We start from the raw sequence: 22,849 nt of genomic DNA on the forward strand, positions 1-22,849 counted from the left end.
TTATCATCTGTGCTGCCTTCCAGGTTTGTATTGCAGTGCACCCCGGATATGTCCATATATCTGAACCTAGCTTTCAGTACAACAAACATATGCTTTGTGGCATTTCTGGTTGTTGCATGAACTCTGTTGTAGGCCTCCTGTGCAGGGATGGATGGTTCACTGTACTGTCTCATTAGCCATGGCTCAAGTAGAAAATCACAGTCACCTGTTGTGGGGAATGAAAACACATTTGCTTAGCATGACTGTTGATGGAGGGGTATCTTTAGCTTGCATCCTAACTTTGTTCCTGTACTTATCTAGTAATAGTCCCTCAGGTATTTCATTTTGTTGGAATGAAGCCCTCAGTCCACTTCCCCTCCCCTGTGTTACCATGATGTTTGTTATGCTGCCATATGCTGTGCACACAGACTGACAGCCATTTCTGTTTATGTATTGGTCTGTTTCTGGATGTACTGGTGTCTTGATAGGTATGTGTGTGCAATCTATTGCACTGTGTACATATGGGAAGTGTGTGATGCTGAAAAACTTGTGCACTACAGTTCCCTGCTCCATGGCAGTGGATGGAAAGTGAATGTAGTCATCCACATTGCTGCACTTCCAGGAATTGTGCAAGGATACATCTGTCAGATGTCTGTAACACTCCCACAGCATCCCCCATGTGTCTCTGGAATGTTCCAGATACAAATACACCTAGGCTCAGGCTAAGACACACTATGCATTCAAGGGGGATGGAGTTTCCTTGTAGGGTAAGCACAGAAATGTGTGAGGCATACATGGTGCAGACAGCCTGCACTCGTTGCCTGTCTAGCCTGTACCTGTCAGTTATTTCCTTGTCTGACAACTAATTTAGCTGCTCCCTTGCTGTAACTCTAGCTTGCTGCCTTGTTGTGACTCTAGCTTGCTGCCTTGCTGTGACTCTAGTGTGCTGCTTTCTGGAGTGTACAGTTACAGCCTCATTTATGGCTTGTACCACTGCAGCCTGTTGCAGTTCAATAACTGAAGGTTGCATTTTTATGTTTTTTTTTTTTTTTGGTATTGCTACAGAATTCAGCAATATCTGTAGTATTAGCATTTATTCTTTCAGGTCCATAAAGCATACACCAAGGATTCAGAAACACAGTCAGTGTTGCAATTTGCCGCATTAAGTTGAGTTGGGTGTGGACAATGAGTTTTAGAATAAAATGGCCATGTATGAAATCCATAATTAGCACATGCTGAATAACCAGGTACTTGGACTACCTTCAGCACGTCTTCTTAAATCACGTCCGCAGCAGGTGCACTGAAGTCTTCCTTCCATGTGCTATGCTGTCCACAAATAACTTCAGTGAGCTTTACAGAATCCAGGCCCTGAGTGGTATGTATTCCTTGTATGCAATGTGTTTTTCTTTCCTTTCATCATAGCTTATTACACATTTTCTGTTAATTATTTCTGAACTGTCTTAAGATGTTAACGTTAAATGAAATATGAAGCATATTACATCTCCATAAAAAAATTTCAGAAAAAAAGCTAATATAGAAAGTGTCCTACATTTCAGGTATACGGCAGTTGAGTTGCCATCCTTCCTTGCTAACCTTCATTGTGCATATATATCATGTGCCTGCAGTTTTGGCAATTTAATTCTTCATACCTCCACATGGCATGATGTTTGCTGTATGGTGGAATAGTTGCAGTACAGCTAAAGCTGAAGGAAAAAAAAAACACTAGTCAGCTAAACAAGGTAGCTTTTTAAGGGAAGCAAAGAGTGGTGTAATTAGGGTTCTAGCACAGCACCTTTTATACGGTTTTCATGTGGTAAAACCAGCAGTGATTGCAGATGACTTTAGGTTTAGATACCAGTTCTGATAATGAAGTCTCACAGCTGGGTTATGAAGGCTAATATTAAAAATATCCTTTATAATGATAGCGGGGAGTCCTGAATAGTGATCTGTGATATGGGAAGTGTTAATATCTTGACATGGATGGATTAATTTGAGTAAAGGAGTTAAAACACTTGCAGTGCTCCTAGTAGTTGAATGTAAGAGCCCCACTAAGATTGGTCATTAAGCATGCCTGCTATGCTGTATGGCTCATTGCATTTTGCCCTAAGAGCCCCACTAAGATTGGTCATTAAGCATGCCTGCTATGCTGTATGGCTCATTGCATTTTGCCCTATTGTGTACTTTGTAATATCCCATCCATTTATAGACAACGTTATATGTGCACTAATTTCTGTCTAATGTTTTATCTTGCTTAAATATGTTATGTATTTACTGTGTTCAACCACAGGTAAGTTGGGTAATAGCACTCTCTTCTGAGTTATATTCCTCTTCTACCATGACCCTATGGATGGCCACTGCTATCTCTGGAACTTTTGACAGAAAGACATGGATAGAAGTAAGTTGTCATGTTTTTCTGCTGTATCATACACGCACGCACACACACACACACACACACACACACACACACACACACACACACACACACACACACACACACGCACATGCACACGCGCACGCGCACACGCACACCTATCAGCAAGTCAGAGCTCCTGATCAAATTTCCTGCATGTCTTTTGAATGTGGGAGGAAACCAGAGCATCTAGAAAAAATCCATATAAATTCAGGGAGAAAAGGAAAGCTCTGCACAGAAGGCATTGCAAGCAAGAAATGGACTACAGACTGTCTTGCCATGAGGCAGCAACTCTACTCTTTGCACCACCTCCATTACATCATGCCTAATTAACCAAACATATTTTCCATCTTTATTCTGTTTCACCACTGTATCACTGAAGATAATGGGCCCTGATAAAACAGACACAGTTTAAGTACATTAATCTGTAAATTTTGTTTGTTCTGAGGAAAGGCTTTGCTTTAGAGTTGCTTTCTGTATCCCAGTTATTGCCATATAAGGGCAAACAAGTTGAATAGTATCATGATTAGTTTAATATTTATTCAGTATAGGTCTTAACAGACATCAAATAAAAGAGCACTAGTTCAGAAATGATTGCTAGTAGTATAAATGTTATCCATACGCTCTCAGAACATTTCTTAAAATGCCAAATTATATTTAAAGCTTCAGCTGTAGAATATTTCTTGTCTAAATCAACACCATACATCGCACTGCTGAAACTACCTTAGGCATGGATAGCATTAAATGTCATACAAAGTAGTTCTAGATATGATTTTAGAAATTCAGCACATCCTTACAAACTCTGAGGGAAACAGGTCACTAACTTCAATATCATTAAAAATCTGTGCCTTAAGGCTCTATTTTGAACTACTTTTTGATCATTTATATATACTGTTGTATTAGCCTTCTGTCTAACCTTTGCCATTTATTCTATATATAGTGAGAAGAAATATTTTTTCTTTAGATAGAGGCTTTTGGGGAAGTTAACACTGCTTTTATTTTAGTAAATCTATTGCATTCTTTATTCTTTATCAGTGACCTGATTTGCAGTACAGTATTTTACACTGACTATTTCCAAAGAAATTGTGCATCGGAATAATAATCTAGCGACACAGTTTGCCATCTAATTATTTCTCATTGATATAAAAAAAATTGCAGCTCTCTCCCAGACCCAGTGAGCCAACTAGTTTACCATGTATGGCAAGTAAAATAGGTTAGCAGATGTAAATATCATACATTTTCAACTTTCTTTCTTATGTGTTGAAAAAACATTACCTGTTTCATCTCAACAAGTAATGTAAGACCTGCTTCTTGTCAATCCACAAAAGGATATGAACTATTCTAAAAGGGATGTAAAATGTTAACATATCTATGTTTGCAATATCTGTTCAGTGTGCAGTGGAAAAAATCTATAGAAACACAAGTTGTTCTAAGAACATTAAAAAAAATTTTACATAACTGAATTCACAAGATTTATTCTTTATGCATCTTAAAATGATCACTTTAATTTGCCCTAGTACTTAGGAACTTGGAATTCCTATTGCATCTCTCCGAGTCATTGAATTGTTGCTTCTTGGGCATATAGGAAACACTAGAGCTGTAATTCAATCTACCTTAGCATTTCTTCTGCATAAATTTTAAAAATGTGTATATCCCTTGTGGTGAATATCTTGTCTGGCTGACAATACTACCATATTTTCAACTCATACATGTATTCTGATGACAAAACTATAACATGCACTTTTTGGTATTATTAGAATAAACATATTTGATGGTGCTGGTCACATTTATTGATCAGTGGCAGTGACGGGGTATATTTATTTATTTATTTTATTTTACATTTATTTACTGTTAAAGACCCCATTTTGAATGGAGGCCCGGGGAGAAAAGCTCCACACATACTAGACCACATAACAGTAAATAAAAAATACAATAATTACAATAAGTTCAAAGCAAACACATAAGTTTCCAAACATTTACACAACAATCATGCAAACATAGATGTAAATTAATAAACAAGATAAAAACAACAGGCATAGACTGGTAGGTGAAGGTATTTAAATTAGGACAGGAGTCAACATGTGATATTCTTGTACTAGTTAAGGTGTAGTGAGATAAGGAACAAGGATGATAAAGACAGGTAGGTTGTGGGATATGCATATTATGTGTTATGTTTTACTTAGAGTGGATGGAATGAAGAAGAAAGGTGGTGGAGGATAAGAGGCACAGGAGGGGAGAAATTATTAGAAACTATGAGAGCTACTGCAAAAGGTTTTGAAAGTTGAAAAGGCGATTAGTGCAAGTGGTGTGTGGCATAAAAGGTAAGTATAGGAAAGGATATGATGGTGTCAGGTTACCAAGGGGTATTGCATGAGTAATGCCATGCGTCCGTTAAATATTGTTTGAGATGTTTTTTAAATCGCTTCATATTACTTATTGTTCTAATGGTATGAGGTAATGCATTCCAGATTTTTGCTATTAGCAGGAATATAAGGAGTCACCTGCTGAGTTTGAAGATTTACTAACTTGTATTAGTAACTTATTGGTTGAAAGAAGATTGCTGTTATTGGAATATGGTTGGATTAGGTTATGTAGGGCAGAGATTTTGTCTGACCGATTGATTAGTTAGTTTATGGGCCATAGTTTGTTGATTATATGTCAAGTGATGAGGAAATTCTAGCCAGGAGAGTTTTCTATGAGGAATATTGATGTGTCCTGTGTGAGGAATGTGAGACAAATTTAGCTATTTTATTAAAGCATGTTTCTAGCTTATCAAGGTCTGATTTTTTTTCAGGTTAGTAAGTATGGAAGAAGCATAGAGGAGTGTTGAGAGACGCTGGGTTCTCGCAATGGCTACTCTTGAACTATCAGTTAGAAATGTATTATTGCTGTATAGCATACCCATTTTATTATGTGTTTTCTTGATAATTTGTGATATGTGCAGATCAAATCTCATTCTATTGTCAATTAGGACTCAAATTAGTTTAGTTTGTGTGACAGGCAAAATTTATGTCTTACTGAGTGCAGTGATATGGAAGTTGATGGGGGATCTAGAGTCTTAGTCAGTTGAAAAATCATAAGATTGATTTTATAGGGATTGCGTATGAGCTGTTTGTTGGTCAACCATTTTTCAATATCAGTAAATGATTTTTGCATTTTGTCTTGAAGTTGGCAGATGGTTTAAGCTGCACATATTAGTGTAGAGTCATCTGCATATGGAATTAATGAAGCAGTGCTGAGTTCATTGGTAAAGATGCTGAAAAGAAGGGGACCAAGGACAGATCCCTGAGGAACACCAAAGGTAATTGGGAGTTGGGGGGACAGGTTTTGTGACCTTCTTCCTGTCTGTTGATGACCTGTTAGGTAACTTTGGAACCAGGAGAGAGCAAATGGGTTTAGTTTCAGTTTAGCTAGGACAGTCAGTAATTTGTTGTGAGAGACAGTTTCAAAGGCCTTGGACATGTCCAGAAAGCCCAATGATACTATTTGCCCTTCATTATGGTATCGGTTTATAGTATTAGTGAAATTGAGTGGGCTATGGTGGTACTGTGGTATGGACTAAATCCATGTTGTAACTTTTTACAAGTAGGTTGTGAGTCGTAAGATAATGAAGAAGTTAGGTGTGGACACACTTTTCTAAGATTTTGGATAGAGGGGAAAATATAGCTATTGGTCTGTAGTTTGAGAGCTCGGACAGCCAACCTTTGTGAAGGTGGATTGTGTGAGAGATTTTCCAGATTGATGGGGCATGTTATTCTGCAATAGAGTGGTTGATCATGATTGATACTCGACAGGAAATTCCTTTCGCAGCTATTTTTAGAAAATCAGTAGGCAAATTGACGTCAGCTATTGTGGTTGATTTTAGTTTCACAAGACGTTTTCAGTGGTTTTGGTGGGAATAGGATGGAAAGAAAAGGAATCATTATTATTAATGTGAGGGATAGCAGATGACTCCTGAGGGCATTGTGTATTTTTTGTTAGGGCCATAATACTTTCGGTAAAGTATTTGTTGAAGTTTATAGCTATAGTCACTGTGTTTGGTATATTATGTGGCAGAGTATCAGCTTGTCCTGACTGAAGGATTTGCTTGACTGCAGATGAACATTTTTGCTGTTTTTTTATGTATATGTTGTAAGTTTGTGTAGTAGTTTTGTTTGCCTTGTCTGATTTGTTGTTTGGATTTGTTTCTAACTTGTTGATAATCTAAGAGATAAGGTGGTGTCCTTTAGGATTGCCATAAGACCCATGCTTTGTCTCTTAACTTAAGTAAGGTTTTGGTTTCTTTGGATAGCCATGGAGCATAATTAGATTTAACTAGAATTGTTCTGAGAGGTGCCGTACTATTAAGAATGTTGAAAAAAGTACTATTAAAATATTCAACAGTGGCATCTAAAGGTTAAGACTTAAGTGGAGACCAATTACATATTTGTAGGGTGTCTGTTAGTTTTGGGGGGTAGAAATATCTCTTATTGTGGATTTGGAGGTAGACAGTGTGTTTCATAAGGTTGCTATTTTGTCTTAGCAAGTAGGTAGGTAAGTGATCACCAAGGCTGTCTGGTGGACAGCCAGCATTATGATTCTGATTGGGTTTGTTAGTCAGGATCCAGTCTAGAATAATCTGTCTGATTGAGTTTTTGTCAATTCTAGTAGGATTTTGGTTAAGCTGAGTAAAACCAAACAGGTTAATATGATTACTAGGATTTTGTAAGCTGAAGGTAGCCCAGTCAGCATTAAAATCGCCCATATTAATGGTTTCATATCTAATATTATTGGAAATAGATTGTAAGATCTGTTCAATGGTCAGAACATTTTTGCCAGGGGTATGTAGATTGCTACTCTAGCTATGAATTCATTGTGGTTGATTTGTAGTTAAGCTGATAGTAGTTTGGCATTATCTGGGGTAGGTATACTAAGACTGAGCTGTTGAAGTATGAGGTCATTTTTGTGTGATATGGCCAGTCCGCCACCCCTTTTCACTTTTCTATTCGACCTTAAGATGTAATAACTGGGGGGAGGTAACTTCATTATTGGAAATGTGTTGTTTAAGGCAAGTCTCGGTGAGAGTGGTTGAATCTGGAGAGTAAAGGATGAGGGAAGCATGCAGTTCATTAACTTCAAGAGTACTTCTGTGGGTAATGTTCAGAAGTAATAAGTTGGACCTTTTGTGAGGTATGTTTAGAAAATTCTGGGTTAGAGATTGGGTTGGAGGGAAGTTATTAGGGCCAGGGTTGAGGTGAATGTCCCCACTTATAGTAAGCTTATTTGCTATATATATATATATATATATATATATATATATATATATATATATATATATATATAGATAGATAGAGAGCCCTACACAATATCTATGAAGATAGCTATCTACCTCTGTGTGTGTGTGTGTGTGTGTGTGTGTGTGTGTGTGTGTGTGTGTGTGTGTGTGTGTGTGTGTGTGTGTCTGTGTGTGTGTGTGTATACATATATATATATATATATATATATATATATATATATATATATATATATATATATATATATAATAGCTATATATCTGCATAGCTAGGCATCTATATATCTATGTATGTATATATGGGTCAACTTTATAGTCTTGAAATACTGAAATCCCAAATTTCAGTATTTCAAGACCACAAACTTGAAAACCCACAAAGCCAAAAGGACAGAATGTTGTATTTCAAAAACCTGATAGCACAATATAAATAGCTAGAACACCTTTAACAAGGAGTACAAAGTATTCAAACAGAAATGGCTTCTGGGGTATTTCCCCCACCTGGCACTATTGGAACTGTGTATGAAACCACAGTTTCTCAGAAAAGCAACAAAGTCCTGATTATTGAAGGCTATGTGTCTCATCTAGAGCAGAAAGGCACCAGAAGGAATTAATGGTGTTGTAAATGGAAATCAGCATCCAAATGCAAAGGAAGGCTAATAACAATATGTTTACCTACCGGAGAACAGCTGCATAAAACAGTACCCCACAATCATACTGGTGATTCTTCAGAGGTGGAGAGATACACTATGCGCAGTGAATTAAAGCATAGGGCTGCTGTATCCAGGGATGAACCCTTTTTGTAGTAGAGGACCCACTTGCTTCCACATCCATGGATGTTGTACCAGACCTTCCCACTAGATGTGCATTATTACAACAAGTGGGAAGGGTGCACAGGAAACTGACAGCCCCAGGAACAAATCCAATCCTGACACTGCATACCCCGAAGGTCCAGGACTACTCCATTAAAATGGGAACATTTGTGGAAAGACGGCTAGTGGACTTGAGTGGAGAGCATGAGGTGATAGTGTTTAGCACTGTCAACAATTTGTTTGATTTAAGCTGTGCCACTATTTGGTTGATGGATGGCACTTTCTTTTATAAGGCAGTCATCTGCAGGCAGCTTTATAGTATTCATGGGTTGGTGTGCTATGGGTAATACAGTAAATCAGTCCCTTTACTGTACTGCCTAATGAGCAAGAAGTCCCTGCGGGTGTATAACTCTGTGTGTGACTGTGTATTCAGGCTTCTGACAGAGCAGGGCTTTGAAACAACACTGAAATATATTCTGTGAAACTTCAAAATAGCCACTATGAAGAGTAAACGGGTTAACATCAATGGAGTAAAGTCTAAGAGCTATCTGTTCCACTTTGGAATGAATGTGTGGTGGAAGGTACAACAGCTAGGGTTGGCCCATCTATACAATACTGATATGGCTTTCCAAATAGCTGTAAATTGTTTGATTGCTCTAGCTTTTTTGGCAGAGGATGAGTTACTGCAAGCATACCATGAATTGAAGGAAACATTCCCCCCAAAAAGCAAAGACATGATCAAATATTTGGGGACTGGTACATTCTGGGATGGAAAAGGAAGTTTGCTGCAAAGGCCACAGCAATGTGTAGGTTCCCCCCTTATTAGCCATCTCATTTTGGAACATTAATGTCTTAAATACACTTTTCCTGCCTTGTACACAAAATTCAGTGAAGGTGTGATACCACCTGCTCAAGTGTTTACTTGGTGCCAAGGCAACAGACCTGTCAGTCCTAATGAGAACATTGGCACAGGAGCAGGATAGGGTGGAGGAGTTGAGGAACTGCCTTGTAAGTTGGTGTCTGCCCTCTCTCAAAAGACGTAGGTTACTGCAAAGACATACTCGATTTGAAACAATTCTGGCTAATAGAGACATATACATCTCCACTGACATCTTAAAGACTGCATCTAGAGTGCTGCACATGTAACTGCCATGATCCTTATATTTTGTGTTCATAAATATTGGACTGCTCACTGTGTTATATGCACCTATACAAATCACTGCATTGATTCACTGTATGGGGCTTTGCAATGGTGGATGGTGAAATACAAATAAAACAATGGCGCAGCCTTTATTTTTGACATTTTGAGGTTTCAGGCAAGTGAGATTCGACATTGTGCAGCTTCGGCTTTGTGGATTTTCGAATTTGTGGTCTCGAAATACTGAAATTCAAGATTTCAGTATTTTGAGATTACAAAGTGGACCCACACACACACACACACACACACACACACACATACATATATATAATATATATATAATGTATCTGTCTATACATAGAGAGAGAGAGAGAGAGCGAGAGCGAGACAGAGATACAGATATATTCTTTTGCTCTGACTTACTGTGGTCCTTCCTCCATCTCTTTTTTTGTATAATAAGTGCAAACTTTATTGCCTCAATATAATTTTACAGCTTAGTAGAGTTTCTTTTTCCTTTCTTTCATTTCAGAGTCCACTGTCACTATAACTGACCTTAATATTGCAGGAGCTCTGCCATAAGGCCCTACACCTACAAGTTTACTGAGAATTTTGCCAGTGTTTAATGTAAGCATATTTATTATGAAGAACCTTACTGTGTATTAACTTTTAATCAGTTAAACACATGCCTGCTCTGTGATTGAAAGTCTCTGTGAAATAGTCCATGCACTCTAAGGACCTCTTACTAAGTTGGCAATTGTCCTCTTTTGCTTGAACAGTAGACTTTTCTGCATATGCCAGTTATTTAGTCACAGGAAATGATGGACAACCTGTTTTACTTGCATCCTTTTGTTAATTGCTTTTTTTTCTAGCTATAAACCGATTGCTCTCTGTTATAAATAGACCTTAGCTTAATGTTCTTGCTGTAACTGAAACTTGGCTTAAACCCAGCTTAACAACTCCAAAGTTATACCTCCTGGCTACAGTGCCATGTGTAGTAACCATATAAAGAGGAAGGGTGGTGGTATTGATTTAATAATTCTCAATACCTACCACATTTCCCCTTACAGCTAGCTAAGGCCAGCATTCAGTTCAGGAGAGCTTTTTACTGCTTTCCTCAAAATAAGCAATTATAAACAAATATGTATTACTGTCCTTATATCCCTCCTGGCGACAATACAGCTGTACAGGAATATATCTTATACTGGATATCCTTAACATTTCCACAAGATAAAATAATATGAGCTGATGTGAATGCCAGTTGGTTGGACATAAACTCGAACTCCCCTACATCTATCATTAACTTATAAGGTTTTGCACAGCTAATTAATAGCCCCACACATCATAGCAAAACATCAAATTCCCTATTAGACTGAACCATAGTATCAGACCCTAGCAAATACTCCGCCACAGGTACAGTGTCAGACTCTCTCAGTGATCATCTCCCAAACTATATGACAAGAATGGGGTCCAAATGGAGAGATGATAAATCAGCAAGCAAAGGGGAGTGGCATTGCTGGAACTGAATTCATCCTCAAGTCTTCCTGATTACCTTCACGAGGTTGACCCTGTTTTTCACAAAATCTCAAAAAGACATCACTGATATATAGACTGTATTTTATACAGCATGTATTATGGAGAGACGTAGGTTAAACATTTAAAAAAAAAGATAGCCGGGTGCACAAGACTCATGATAAAAAACTGCCAAGACCTGGTAGGCACACTGGTGTCACAACTGGAAAAAAATGAAAGTGTGGAATCCTCAAGACTTGGAACCATTCCTACAATGGGGCTAGGCCAGGCCAAGGGGGAGGATGGCCCTCCCCCCTGTTGTAGAAGGAAGTAGTAGTCCATAAAAATCACAACAATTGCTAGGCCAAAAAAGAGCCATAAAGATGATAAAGTAGACTATTGAGGATAAGAAAGAAATTATGTATTGTTACTATTATGCAAGAAGCCCAGAATATCCAGAGAGAAGATATACAAAAAAGATTAACAGAGAAATTAGGGGAAAGAAAAATATTTGCACAAGAAAAACTGTCAGAAGCTTCAAATACAAATGCGCGTTCATAATTCAACAGATTTATGAAAAGCATTATACAGACCAAGAAATCGTGGTCATTTGGAAAAAGAAGTGACTGAGGAAGTGTGAAAATATAAAGAACCAACTTTAGAGATTTTTGAAAGGTATAAAAAAGAAATATGGACATGGGAAAGAAAGACAGATTTAATATGGTGCAATATTTATGCAAAGGAGAAAGCCAAATTAATCACTACAAAAAAAGCAGCCCCAATGATATTCAAATAGAAATACTGGCAAAGGCATCCAGATATGAAAACATTCTCAATGCAAAAAGTAGACGTTAAAAAAAACAGAAGTTGAATTTATGGAATACCTACAAAGTGAAAGATTTGGTTTAGAAGGTCTAACACTTTATATCACAACATGATGGAAAAACGAGTCCCCTGAGTAAGAAGAAACAGGAGGAGCAGGAGACATCTGAAGAAGAAATATGTATACGGGAAAGAGAAAGAGATGTAATATGGTGTTTATTTTCTGAAAAAAGCAAAAAAAAAGAAAAAAAAATACTTGGTTTCCCGCCTTTCTAAGCTAGTATAGTCCAGTTTTCAGGTTAGTGCTGGATGCAGGGCTGTGTTACAAATTTCTGTGTTTGCCCATACCTTACTTGAATAGAAGGAAGTTTCTCTGTTCACTGTGAGAGAGGGAGCTTTGAGCAGCCTATCTGTCCCTGGAAGAGTGGTTTCAGCCCAGAAGTTAGTAGTTTATTGGCCATTTTGGGCTAATTTCCTCTCTCTTTCATTTCCCTGCTATAAAACCCGCATTTGCGCGGTTTTGCATGCCGGGCAGCGCCGGTTAGCTAGGGTATAATTATTCTTGGCTCCACAAAGTCTACTCTTCAATTTTTCCCTTGAAACTATAAAAAAACTTTCAACTTAAGCACTCAAACCATTCACTTCTCATACCGGCACTTGCTCAGAACTCATAGCAAGCACGAATAAACCTTAGCACTAGACCCCGCCCTATACTGTATAGAAGGACAAGGCTCTCTATTCGACCTTACGAGCCAATCAGTAAACAGTTCACTGTACCTATCCAGGCATGTCCAAAGGACAGTTTCAGGTGTACTCTCTGGTCCTACTGGTGAATCTGGGCATTTTGAGGCAATGATACAATTGCCTCATGTACACAGACAACCCTCTCCTCCTTCCAGCAAACACTAATACATGCAAGAGATGCAATTATACAGCCAAACTGGAGACTAAGCTCTCTCAACCCAAGACTGGACCAGGCAGTCAAGAGGAGAAGGGAATTACGTGCATCACACCACAAGTCTCACATAGACCTATGAAACCAGCACCGGCAAAAAACACACATAAATACACAAAAATGTACTCGGAGGCTCTAAATAAAAATCTGCAGAAGCAACAGAGAACTCCAAAGCAGACATCCAAGCAACCTCCACCCCCCAACACAAACCATGATATGCATACTTCACAAAACCAGTGTGTCACACAATCACAGCCCTTAAGGCAAAATAACATAACCAACACACTAGTAATAGGTGACTCTATAGTCAGGCACACTGATGTCCCACTCACTAGTCTGAACAAGAAGAAGGTTACTGTTACCTGCCTGTTGGGTGCCAGGATCCGCCACATAACACAAGCACTCAGGTCACTCCAGAACAAGTACAAATATGACACTGTCATCGTCCATGTTGGTGTAAATAACCTGAGCCATACCTCTCTGGACTACATGAAAAGAGACATGGAGGAGCTCTCTGATCATGTAGCCCAGGCAGGTATGACCCTGAGTAGCATCTTGCCCTCACCAAGAATGATACCATGGTATAGAGAAAAAATTATCAATTTCAACAATTGGCTAAGCTTCTGGTGTCATTCAAAGGGGATCCAGTGTCTGTCAGCCTGGGATGACATGCTCGACAAGCCATGCTGCTTCGCTAGAAAAGGCTTGCACCTGTCACCCTTAGGCTTTCAAATACTGGCCAAGGCTCTTACCACCCTCATAGTGCCATTTTTAGGCAAGGCTCAAAAGACAAACCCACTGCCATAAATAGCACAAGTAACAAAAAACTGAGGGTAATGCTACTCAATGCCAGAAGTCTAAACCTCAAAATGCATGCACTTTTGAAGCACTCCTCAGTACGGAGAAAATCGATATATGTGCAGTAACAGAAACCTGGTTTAAGGCTCCAGAGAGCACCCCAGCACTACCAGGCAACAACTCATACCATACATTTCAGCCACAAAACCCGGACCCAAATACAAAAGGCGGGGAAGTATCCATATTCATCAAGGATACCCACACCTCCAGGTTAGTGGCACAGCATGATACTTCAAAGATCATCCACATGCAACTAACAATGGGCAAAACTGCTATTCAAATTATAGCTTGCTACAGATCACCCACCATGTCCCAGGACCCCCACTCCACATTCCTGGAAACACTGGGAAGCATAAAGGTCCTACCAAACACCCTGATATTGGGTGATTTCAATTACCCAAACATTAACTGGGAGAACTACTCAAGTACAAATTCCCTTGCCCAACATTTCCTATAATTCATAAGCTCAAATGCCCTAGATGATCTGGTCAACACCCCCACCAGAGGTGACAACATATTGTACCTGGTCATCACCAACATATGCGACCGGTGTTCCACACCGGAGATCAACCCCTGGTTAGATCTAACCATAAACTAATCACTCTGGATATCCACATTCTGTCACCACTCCCAGTCAAAGAAACCACCATGAAAAACTTTTCAAAAGCAAACTTCACATTACTTAAGACCAAGGTGGGAAGTTTCAAAGCCCCCATGCTAAAGGATAGTGCTGTCCAAGCTGCAAAATCCTTTACTAATGCACTCTACGGGCACCTACAAGAATGCATGGATAGTGCTATCTCAAACAAAACAAAGACTCACTCCTCCAAGGAAAGGAAACCAGTCTGGTGGACCCCTGCCATAAACAAGCTATACAATAAAAGGAGGAAACTAGTACAGAAAAGAGTAAAATCCCAAGAAGGGAAGACATCCCTGATCAGTGTCAGCAAGAAACTACATCCCCTCATAAAATCATCCAAGGCTAGCTTTGAAAGAAAAATTGCCATGGAATCCAAAGATAACCACAAGGCATTATTTAGCTATGTCAAGAATCTAAGTGGCAATTCTCCGATCTGCTCAGAGTTAGTGCAGAATGGCACAAAATACACCGAACCAACAGATATAGCCAACATCCTGGCAGACAGGTTCAGTGCAAACCCCCCCACCCCCAAAAGGGCCCATAACTATACCAGAAGAATGTAGTGCCCCTGAAATCACAGACACTCAGGTTAAAACAACCCTCTCCAAAGCCAAAAACACAGCATCAGTGGGACCGGACAGTGTCCCAGGCTGCGTCCTACATGAGCTCAAAGATGATCTAACCCCTCACCTAAACACACTGTTTAAACTCAGCCTCTCCACAGGCTAAGTGCCCACAGAGTGGTGCACAGCAACAGTTATTCCACTCCACAAAGGTGGATCCACAATGGACCCCAGAAACTATCGCCCTATAAGCCTGACTAGCTTAGTCTGCAAAGCTATGGAGCACATCATCATGGATCTCATTAACAGAGACATTGGAAACCTCTAAACACGGGACCCTACCCAATTCAGCTTTGTTAAGGGAAGATCATGCCTCCTAAACCTGGTGGACTTCTTTGAGACAGTTACCAAGGCTATAAATGAGGGAAAGGTGGTCCACACAGCCTACCTAGACCTTGCAAAGGCCTTCGACACCATTCCCCACTCAGGTATTATAGACAAGCTCACAAGCCTGAACATAAACCCCTATGTCATGAGATGGGTTGCCAACTGGCTCACAGACAGAACCCACATGGTAAGAGTTGCAGCAGCTAGGTCTGACTCTAAACCGGTTAGAAGTGGCATTCCCCAGGACTCAGTCCTAGGACCCCTCCTGTTCAGCATATACTTTTCAGAGGTACAGGCAAGCACAGGAGGACTATGGCTGACCAAGTTTGCAGATGACTGCAAACTAGGGGCTATACTTGACTCTCCAGCTGACACAGACATCCTCCAAAAGGGTCTCACTGAGACAGATGCCTGGTGTCAAAACCATGGCCTCAAGCTAAATGCCAAAAAGTGCATAGTTATCCCCTTTGGAAAAAACTAAGTACCCACAAACTACCACATAGGAGGTAGCCCCCAAATATGGAAGATGTAATAAGGGATCTGGGGACCCAAGTAGATAGTAACCTCTCCTTTGATAATCACATTGCCAAAGTGGTTAGAAGATCATTATATGTGGCCCACCTAATCGCAAAAGGATTTGCATCCAGATCGAAAGAGGTCATTGGGCCCCTCTATGCATCACTCATCAGACCCATCATAGAGTACAATTCCCCATTTGGGATGTACCTTACAAGACACCTGCAACAACTGGAACGACCACAGAAGTACCTCACCAAGAGGATCACTGGCCTCAAGCAGATGCCCTATGCAGCTCGACTGAAGAGACTCCAGCTGTACTCGGTTGCATACCACCTACTTAGAGGTGACCTAAGAATTGATGGACATGCTCCACCTAAAGAAAACCATATCCCTTTGAGCCACACACTCCAGGGATCTAAACCTCACCACCACAATAAATAGGACGTGCTGGAGGGATAGATTCCTGTCCCAGACACTTCCCATGCTCTGGAACAAAATTCCAATCTACATTAGGCAGAGCTCACTAACCCTCTTCAAGAGAAACCTTGACGAGTGGATGGGAAACAGAAGGTTTACCCCGGGGATCACTTTAATGGCTCTACCGGACAGAGGCACAGGGAACTAATCTAAGGGGGCAGCAAAAGCCAACACATTCTGGCTAGGCTTATAAATGCTTTCGAGCAGATAGCCTAGTACCTACCTATGAACCTATAATATTTATGCAAAGGAGAAAGCAAAACTAATCAATACAAAAACAGCAGCACCAAAGATATTTGAAGAGAAACACGGTCAAAGGCATCCAGACATGGACAATTTTACAATACAAAAACTAAAACAAAGAGGAAAAGTGGAGAAAAGGATTAGTAATAGAGAAGTTAAAAAAAAGTAAGTGAGGTTATGGATTACATGTGAAGTGGAGGATTTAGTCTAGAAAATGTAACTTTCATACCATCACAGCAGGACAGAGCAATGGATCCCCAAACTAAGGAGAAACCAGTAGAGCGGCAAACATCTGATCAGCTGCCATAGGCATATACTTTGGAGCTTCCCATAGGAAACCAGTACTAATGTTCAGTTGGAGTTGCACAGCAAGGGAGGGACAGAAAACTGTGACAACTCTGACACAGTCAGTGGTGTGGACTGATAGGCCACTAAGTTCCCAAATGAAAGGGCAACAGATGACACAGGATAAAACTGAAGAGGATATGCTACAGGAAGACTTGTGGAACTTTCTATAGAATTTTTAATTATTTATTATTTGTTGACCAGGAAAGTCTGACTAGGCTCCACAAAGCCTGTTTTCAGTGGAGACCTGCTCCAGATGCATGTCTTCAGAATGTGGGAGGAAACCAGAGTACCCCAGAGGAAACCCACACAAATGCAGGGAGAACATGCAAACTCTGCACAGAAGGCACACCAGCCGAGAATCGAATCAGAGAACCTCTTGCTGTGAGGTGACAACTTTAACCGCTGCACCACTGCACTGCCCTGAAGAATGCCTGGAGGAAATGGAGAACAGAGAATGTGCCTTCAATTTAGAAGAAAATGATCTAAGAGAAGAGTTGCTTGATTTAATAGAGTTGGGCAGACATATTAAGACTGATGAAAGAAATAGACTACAGAAAGCCAATAAAACCCTAAACAGTAGAAGTTAGATAAAACAAACAAACACAGTAATTAGGACTATTCACAGAGATTCATGCAATGTAACAGAAGTAAATAGGATATATTAGTATGCAGCTAAATTAGTAACAAATAAAGTCTTACCTCAAAAACACAGGGCAGTAAGGAAAAATAAGGGTAGAAATCAAATGCCGTCATGTGAGTATCGAATAGAGAAAACTATAAAGCAATTAACACAAGAGGTGTCACTGTTAGAAGAGTATAGAAGATGGAACAGAGCAACAAAAATACTTAGAAAGATAGATGTGATTAAAGCAATGCACAGTATCCTAACAAATCAGGATTTATCATGCACTATCACAAACAATGAACTAAAAATACCAGCACAGAGAGAAAAACATAGAAGATATGTAGACACATATAAAGGAAAAGTATAAAATAAACAATTTATTAATGACCCAAAAGCGTTATATAGAGAATTGGGAAATAAGGCAAAAACAATTGAAACACCACCAAAAATGGAGAAATAGGTACACTCTGGAGAAATATCTTTGAAGCTCCTGTGGAACATAACAAAGATGTTAAATGGATAGAAGGAGTAACATAAAGAATAAGAAGTTCAATGTGTAGGATATAAAATGGGATGAAGTAACATCCAGAGAGACTGAAACAAAGTTAAGAAAAGCCCCTAAATGGAAAACACCAGGCCCAGATGTAGTACCTAACTTCTTGCTAAAAGTATTAACATCTTTACATGAAGATTTCGCCATGAGTAAGAAGTATTTTTTCAGTTGAGCAAATGGACACCAGCCTTTTTAACAACAGGAAAAACAATGTTCCTACTTAAGAGTGAACCTGCGAGTTATCCTAAAAACTATAGACCTATAACTTGCCTTCCGATGATGTAGAAATGATACACTGGAATTGAAAATGCATAAGATACACCCTACACTGATTGATTACACTACAGTGACCATGAAACAGTGGCAAACCACTTTGCAGTTAAGCCATAATAAAGGGTAGATTATTATTCCAGGGATAGAAATTCAAAGGTTGATATTCCAGGGTGACTCCCAGAAAATAGCAAAGTGTAAAGAGTTCTCATCTTCTTTTTGTAGATGATTTAAAACTGTATAGTTCATCAGATGAGGAACTGAATGCACAACTGCAAGTAATCAAAACTTTTTTCAGATGATACAAGAATGTTATTTGGTCTTTTTTTTTTTTTTATATAATTTTTATTTCCTTTTCCACTCTTTTTTATATGCAAAAAAGTAACATAAAGAAAAAATAAGAAGAACAAGATACATGGAAATAACAATTTGCAATAAAACATAATAACATAGACAGGACATATACCATCATTATACATTTCACAGTTTCACAGTAAGAATAGTCTGTTAACTTTTTAACTGTTCACATATACTTGTAATAATACAAAAAATTCACTCAAAAATGTTATCAGTCAATAAATTCTATCACTGAAAAAACAGTTTCGTCAAACAGTTTAGGCTATCTATATTCAGTAGTATCTTGTAATAACTATGTACACTATACAGTGATGTCACCTTTGATGTTCAGTATGTTTGCACTTCCTATATCTTCCCTATTCTAAAATGAATAGCAGTTTTGTCAACATTTATTTTATTTTTCCTTATTTGTTTAGGGTAGTAGTAATGTTATAATCCCTTATCCGTAGTCCGATTTTCCCTTAAGATTTCTATAAGTGTTTTCCAATATTTCTGGTAGTAAGATAGCATTTTTTGGCTTCTTGTAATTAATTTGCTGGCTAATATGTATTTCATAGCTACTCCTTTAAATCCGTCCCATGTAATTTTAGTCCTGTCTAACCAGTTTTGGGCTCTGTATGATTTCATCATTGCACACAATGTTGCTACGATGTGTTTGTTTTCATATGAAAAAATTTGTGGGAAATACATGTAAAACTGTAATTTCCCATGACAGGGTAGATTTAGTGTATCCCTTTTTTTCTAACTTGGTTCTTAAAGAGGAAAATAATTTGTATACATTTTTACAGCTCCAGAAGATATGGAATGTATCAGCTGGACTATTTGGACAAATGGGACAAAAAAAGACAGACAGAAGGATTGATTTTACTTAGAAAGAGTGGTATATGGTAAACATTATTGTTAATCATAATTTGGGTATAAATTAATTTTCTAGTGGGGTTAATTTTAAGGTGAGTTCAGTTGCAGCAGATTTTTGGTCTACAGCAATCTTATTATTTTTTTCTTCCCAATATTTTGAGTATAAGAATAAGTCTTGTTTTTTAATCTTTGTTATTAAACTATATGTGTTAGCATTTTAGATCTTGAAAGCAGTAAGTTTATGATTTGTCGGTATGTCTGCATATCGTGGTTACCCATTTTGACATTTGTAGTAATTGTGTTAACCAGGTATAACATTTGCCTTGATAATAGTGTTATAACTTTTATTTACTTCTAGTCTTTCCCTTATATTTTCAATTGATAGGTGTTTGCCTTGATAGAAGTCCGAGATAGTGGTATCTTTTATTAGTGGGTATTGGTTCAGACTAAGCATAATATTATTTAGTTTAATGTTAGGGTTTAAATGTATTGGTTGTCCTATTACCAAAGTATCTTTAAGATTTAGGGAAGATAACTTTTGAAATGTTAATGTATGATTATGGGGTGGATTTTAAAATACCATAGCGTCTTGGAGTTTGGAAAGGGTATTGCTTTAGGGTTTATGTTTGATGAAGTTAGATGTTTATGATATATTTTAATCCAGATAGGATACCATGCTGTGGTAGATGATTCGTAGTTTGCTATTTGTATGATTCGACTAGCGTTTATAATGTCATGGTAAATTTGAAAATCTGGCAATCCTAATCCACCTTTTTTTTTGGGTAGTGTTAATCTAAAGTATTTTATTCTTGTGTTTTTTGGATGCCAAATAAATTTCCCTAGTAGTGTTTCAAGCTTGGAAAAGACATTCCCCAGGATTCACAAATCCTCCGTGTAAGACTAAAGTAGTCTTACATGGAAACACCAGTCTAAGAGTAAGACGGCAACATGCCATGCATATTAATGAGGGCGAGCTGCCTCAACTCAAAGGCTAACACTGAGCATGCACAAGTGCAGGGGGCATGTCGGACTGGCGAGCAGTCCAAAAATCCATGCCCCTGCAAGTCTCACAATTGGGAAATGTCAACTGACATGAGCGAGTCTGCTCAAATGTGTACATACCCAACACTACACTCCCCAACATTCTAAACCCCAGTACAATTATAAAATGTAAAACTTTTATTTATTTTTTTATTATTATTCCCGATATAGCTGCCCATATTTGTGCGTGTTTGTGTGGGTTTGTCCATTGCTTAGCTACAGTTAGCAGTCAAGACATCGAAGAGGATAATAAGAAACTTATATGCAACTTAAGCAAAACAGCAATAGGGTAGTGGTAGAACCTTCACACAAAGATGAGGCATTCCCGGTTTGAGTCCCACCACTCCCCTTTTTTATTTTCTGTTGGAAATCTGTATATGAAAATAATTCCTGACATTTATCATTGAAATTTTAGTAAAAAGCATTAAAATGGCCTATGTAGTAGTGAGCAAATTTTATATATATATATATATATATATATATATATATATATATATATATATATATATAAGAAAATTAAATGGTTATGCATACTGATTAATGCATAAGTAACGTATCTTAAGCAATGTGAAGCACTGCTAAGCAAAGTTTACCAGTATTAAGCACATTTCAGTATAATTGCTCATAGCTTAGCACTGCTTTAACTAGCGCAATAGCTTTGCGCGAAGCTGAGCATCACGCCAAATAGCGCAAACAGAACATGTTTTGCACATAGCTGCGCACCATACTAACCAGCGCAACAGCAGGCAACGACGAGCAACGTAGCGCAATGTAGAGCAACATCGAGCAAAGTTGAGCAAAGTTGGCTAAACACAGCCACTCCTCCTAGCTGATCTGGCCAGTAGTAAAATAAAGGGCAATGACAGGCCTCGAACCCGGGATACTGTGCACCATAATCACAGTACTGAACCACTAAGCCATGATAGCTTTTCATATGCATGCACTTTCAATACACACATACATATCAATAGAAGTTTACCCATTGCTAAGCAGGTGAGCTTTTTGATGAGTTTCCTCAAAACCGGCCAATCACAGATAAGTGTGGGAAATGAGGCATATTTAAGCTCCATAGGTGGGAATACTTGCCATAACTGGCTGTAGCTCTCATCTGCAGTCAGCATGGCTGTTGTTGGAGAGGGCTCTCGATTACGAGTGTAACACTGGGGCATTGAAGAGTCAAAAGTAATGGTTTGGCTACTCGTCCATAATCATGAGGAGAGACTCCTGCAGGGCCAGTTCCAAGGCACCCAATACAAAGCGGAAGCCTGGAACTGTCTAGCTCATGATCTCACCAGTGCCACAGGCATCCCTTGGACTGGTGAGCAGGTCAGACACCACTCTCAGACCTGAAGAGACGCAAGGAGGACCGACTGAACCAGTGGATACAGGAGGCCCGTGGGATGGAAAATGCCCCACTACTGAGTAAGTAGCCATGGAATGAAGTATGTAAAAATTGCTATTGTAGTCTATATTATGGATAGGTATGTCTCAATATCACTTCATTTACTTCACAGCTGCAGGTGTCCATGCTGTTAATCAGCAAGCCTATGCAGATAGGCTGCTAAGGCTGCGCCACCAGGTAGGTTAGTAATTATTCTGCATGTATTGTTATATAAAATAAGTGAGAGAGCCTGAAAAAAAGTGTTGTAGCCCAGTAATAAAGGTATAATAAGTCTTGAATAACTTCTCTGCATGCACTGTTATATAAAATAAGTGAGAGAGCCTAAAAAAGAGTGTTGTAACCCATTAATAAAGGTATAATCTGTCTTGAATAAGTCTTCTGCATGCACTGTTATATCAAATAAATGAGAGAGCCTCTAGAAAAGTGTGTTATGTAATTAATAAAGGTATAATTCCTGGAGTGTGTCCGTGTCACTTTCTTTGATCTGTTGTTGTACTCTTGCATTATAGTAATAGTACTGTTGTATTAAGCGCTGTCAACCCACACTTGTGTAGGCCCATATAAAGTGGATGAAGGGAGTGCCAGTAGCTGTTAAGCATATATACAGTCCTCAACTGTTGGTTCATGGCCGGCGTGTACAGGTTAATCTGGCACATGAGTAGCTTGTTATTGTGTTCCCCAGAAATGTCAGTGTGCTGCTAGAAATGTAGGGGGCTGTTAAAATATAACTGATAATGTCACCTGAACACATCTAGATATGTAGATATATAAATATAAATACGTAGCAGTAACATCTGCATCCTGGACAGTTTGT

Source organism: Protopterus annectens, chromosome 6.part0, assembly GCF_019279795.1.
Source record: "Protopterus annectens isolate FY-2018-M chromosome 6.part0, PAN1.0, whole genome shotgun sequence".
In the NCBI taxonomy this organism is placed as follows: domain Eukaryota; kingdom Metazoa; phylum Chordata; order Ceratodontiformes; family Protopteridae; genus Protopterus; species Protopterus annectens.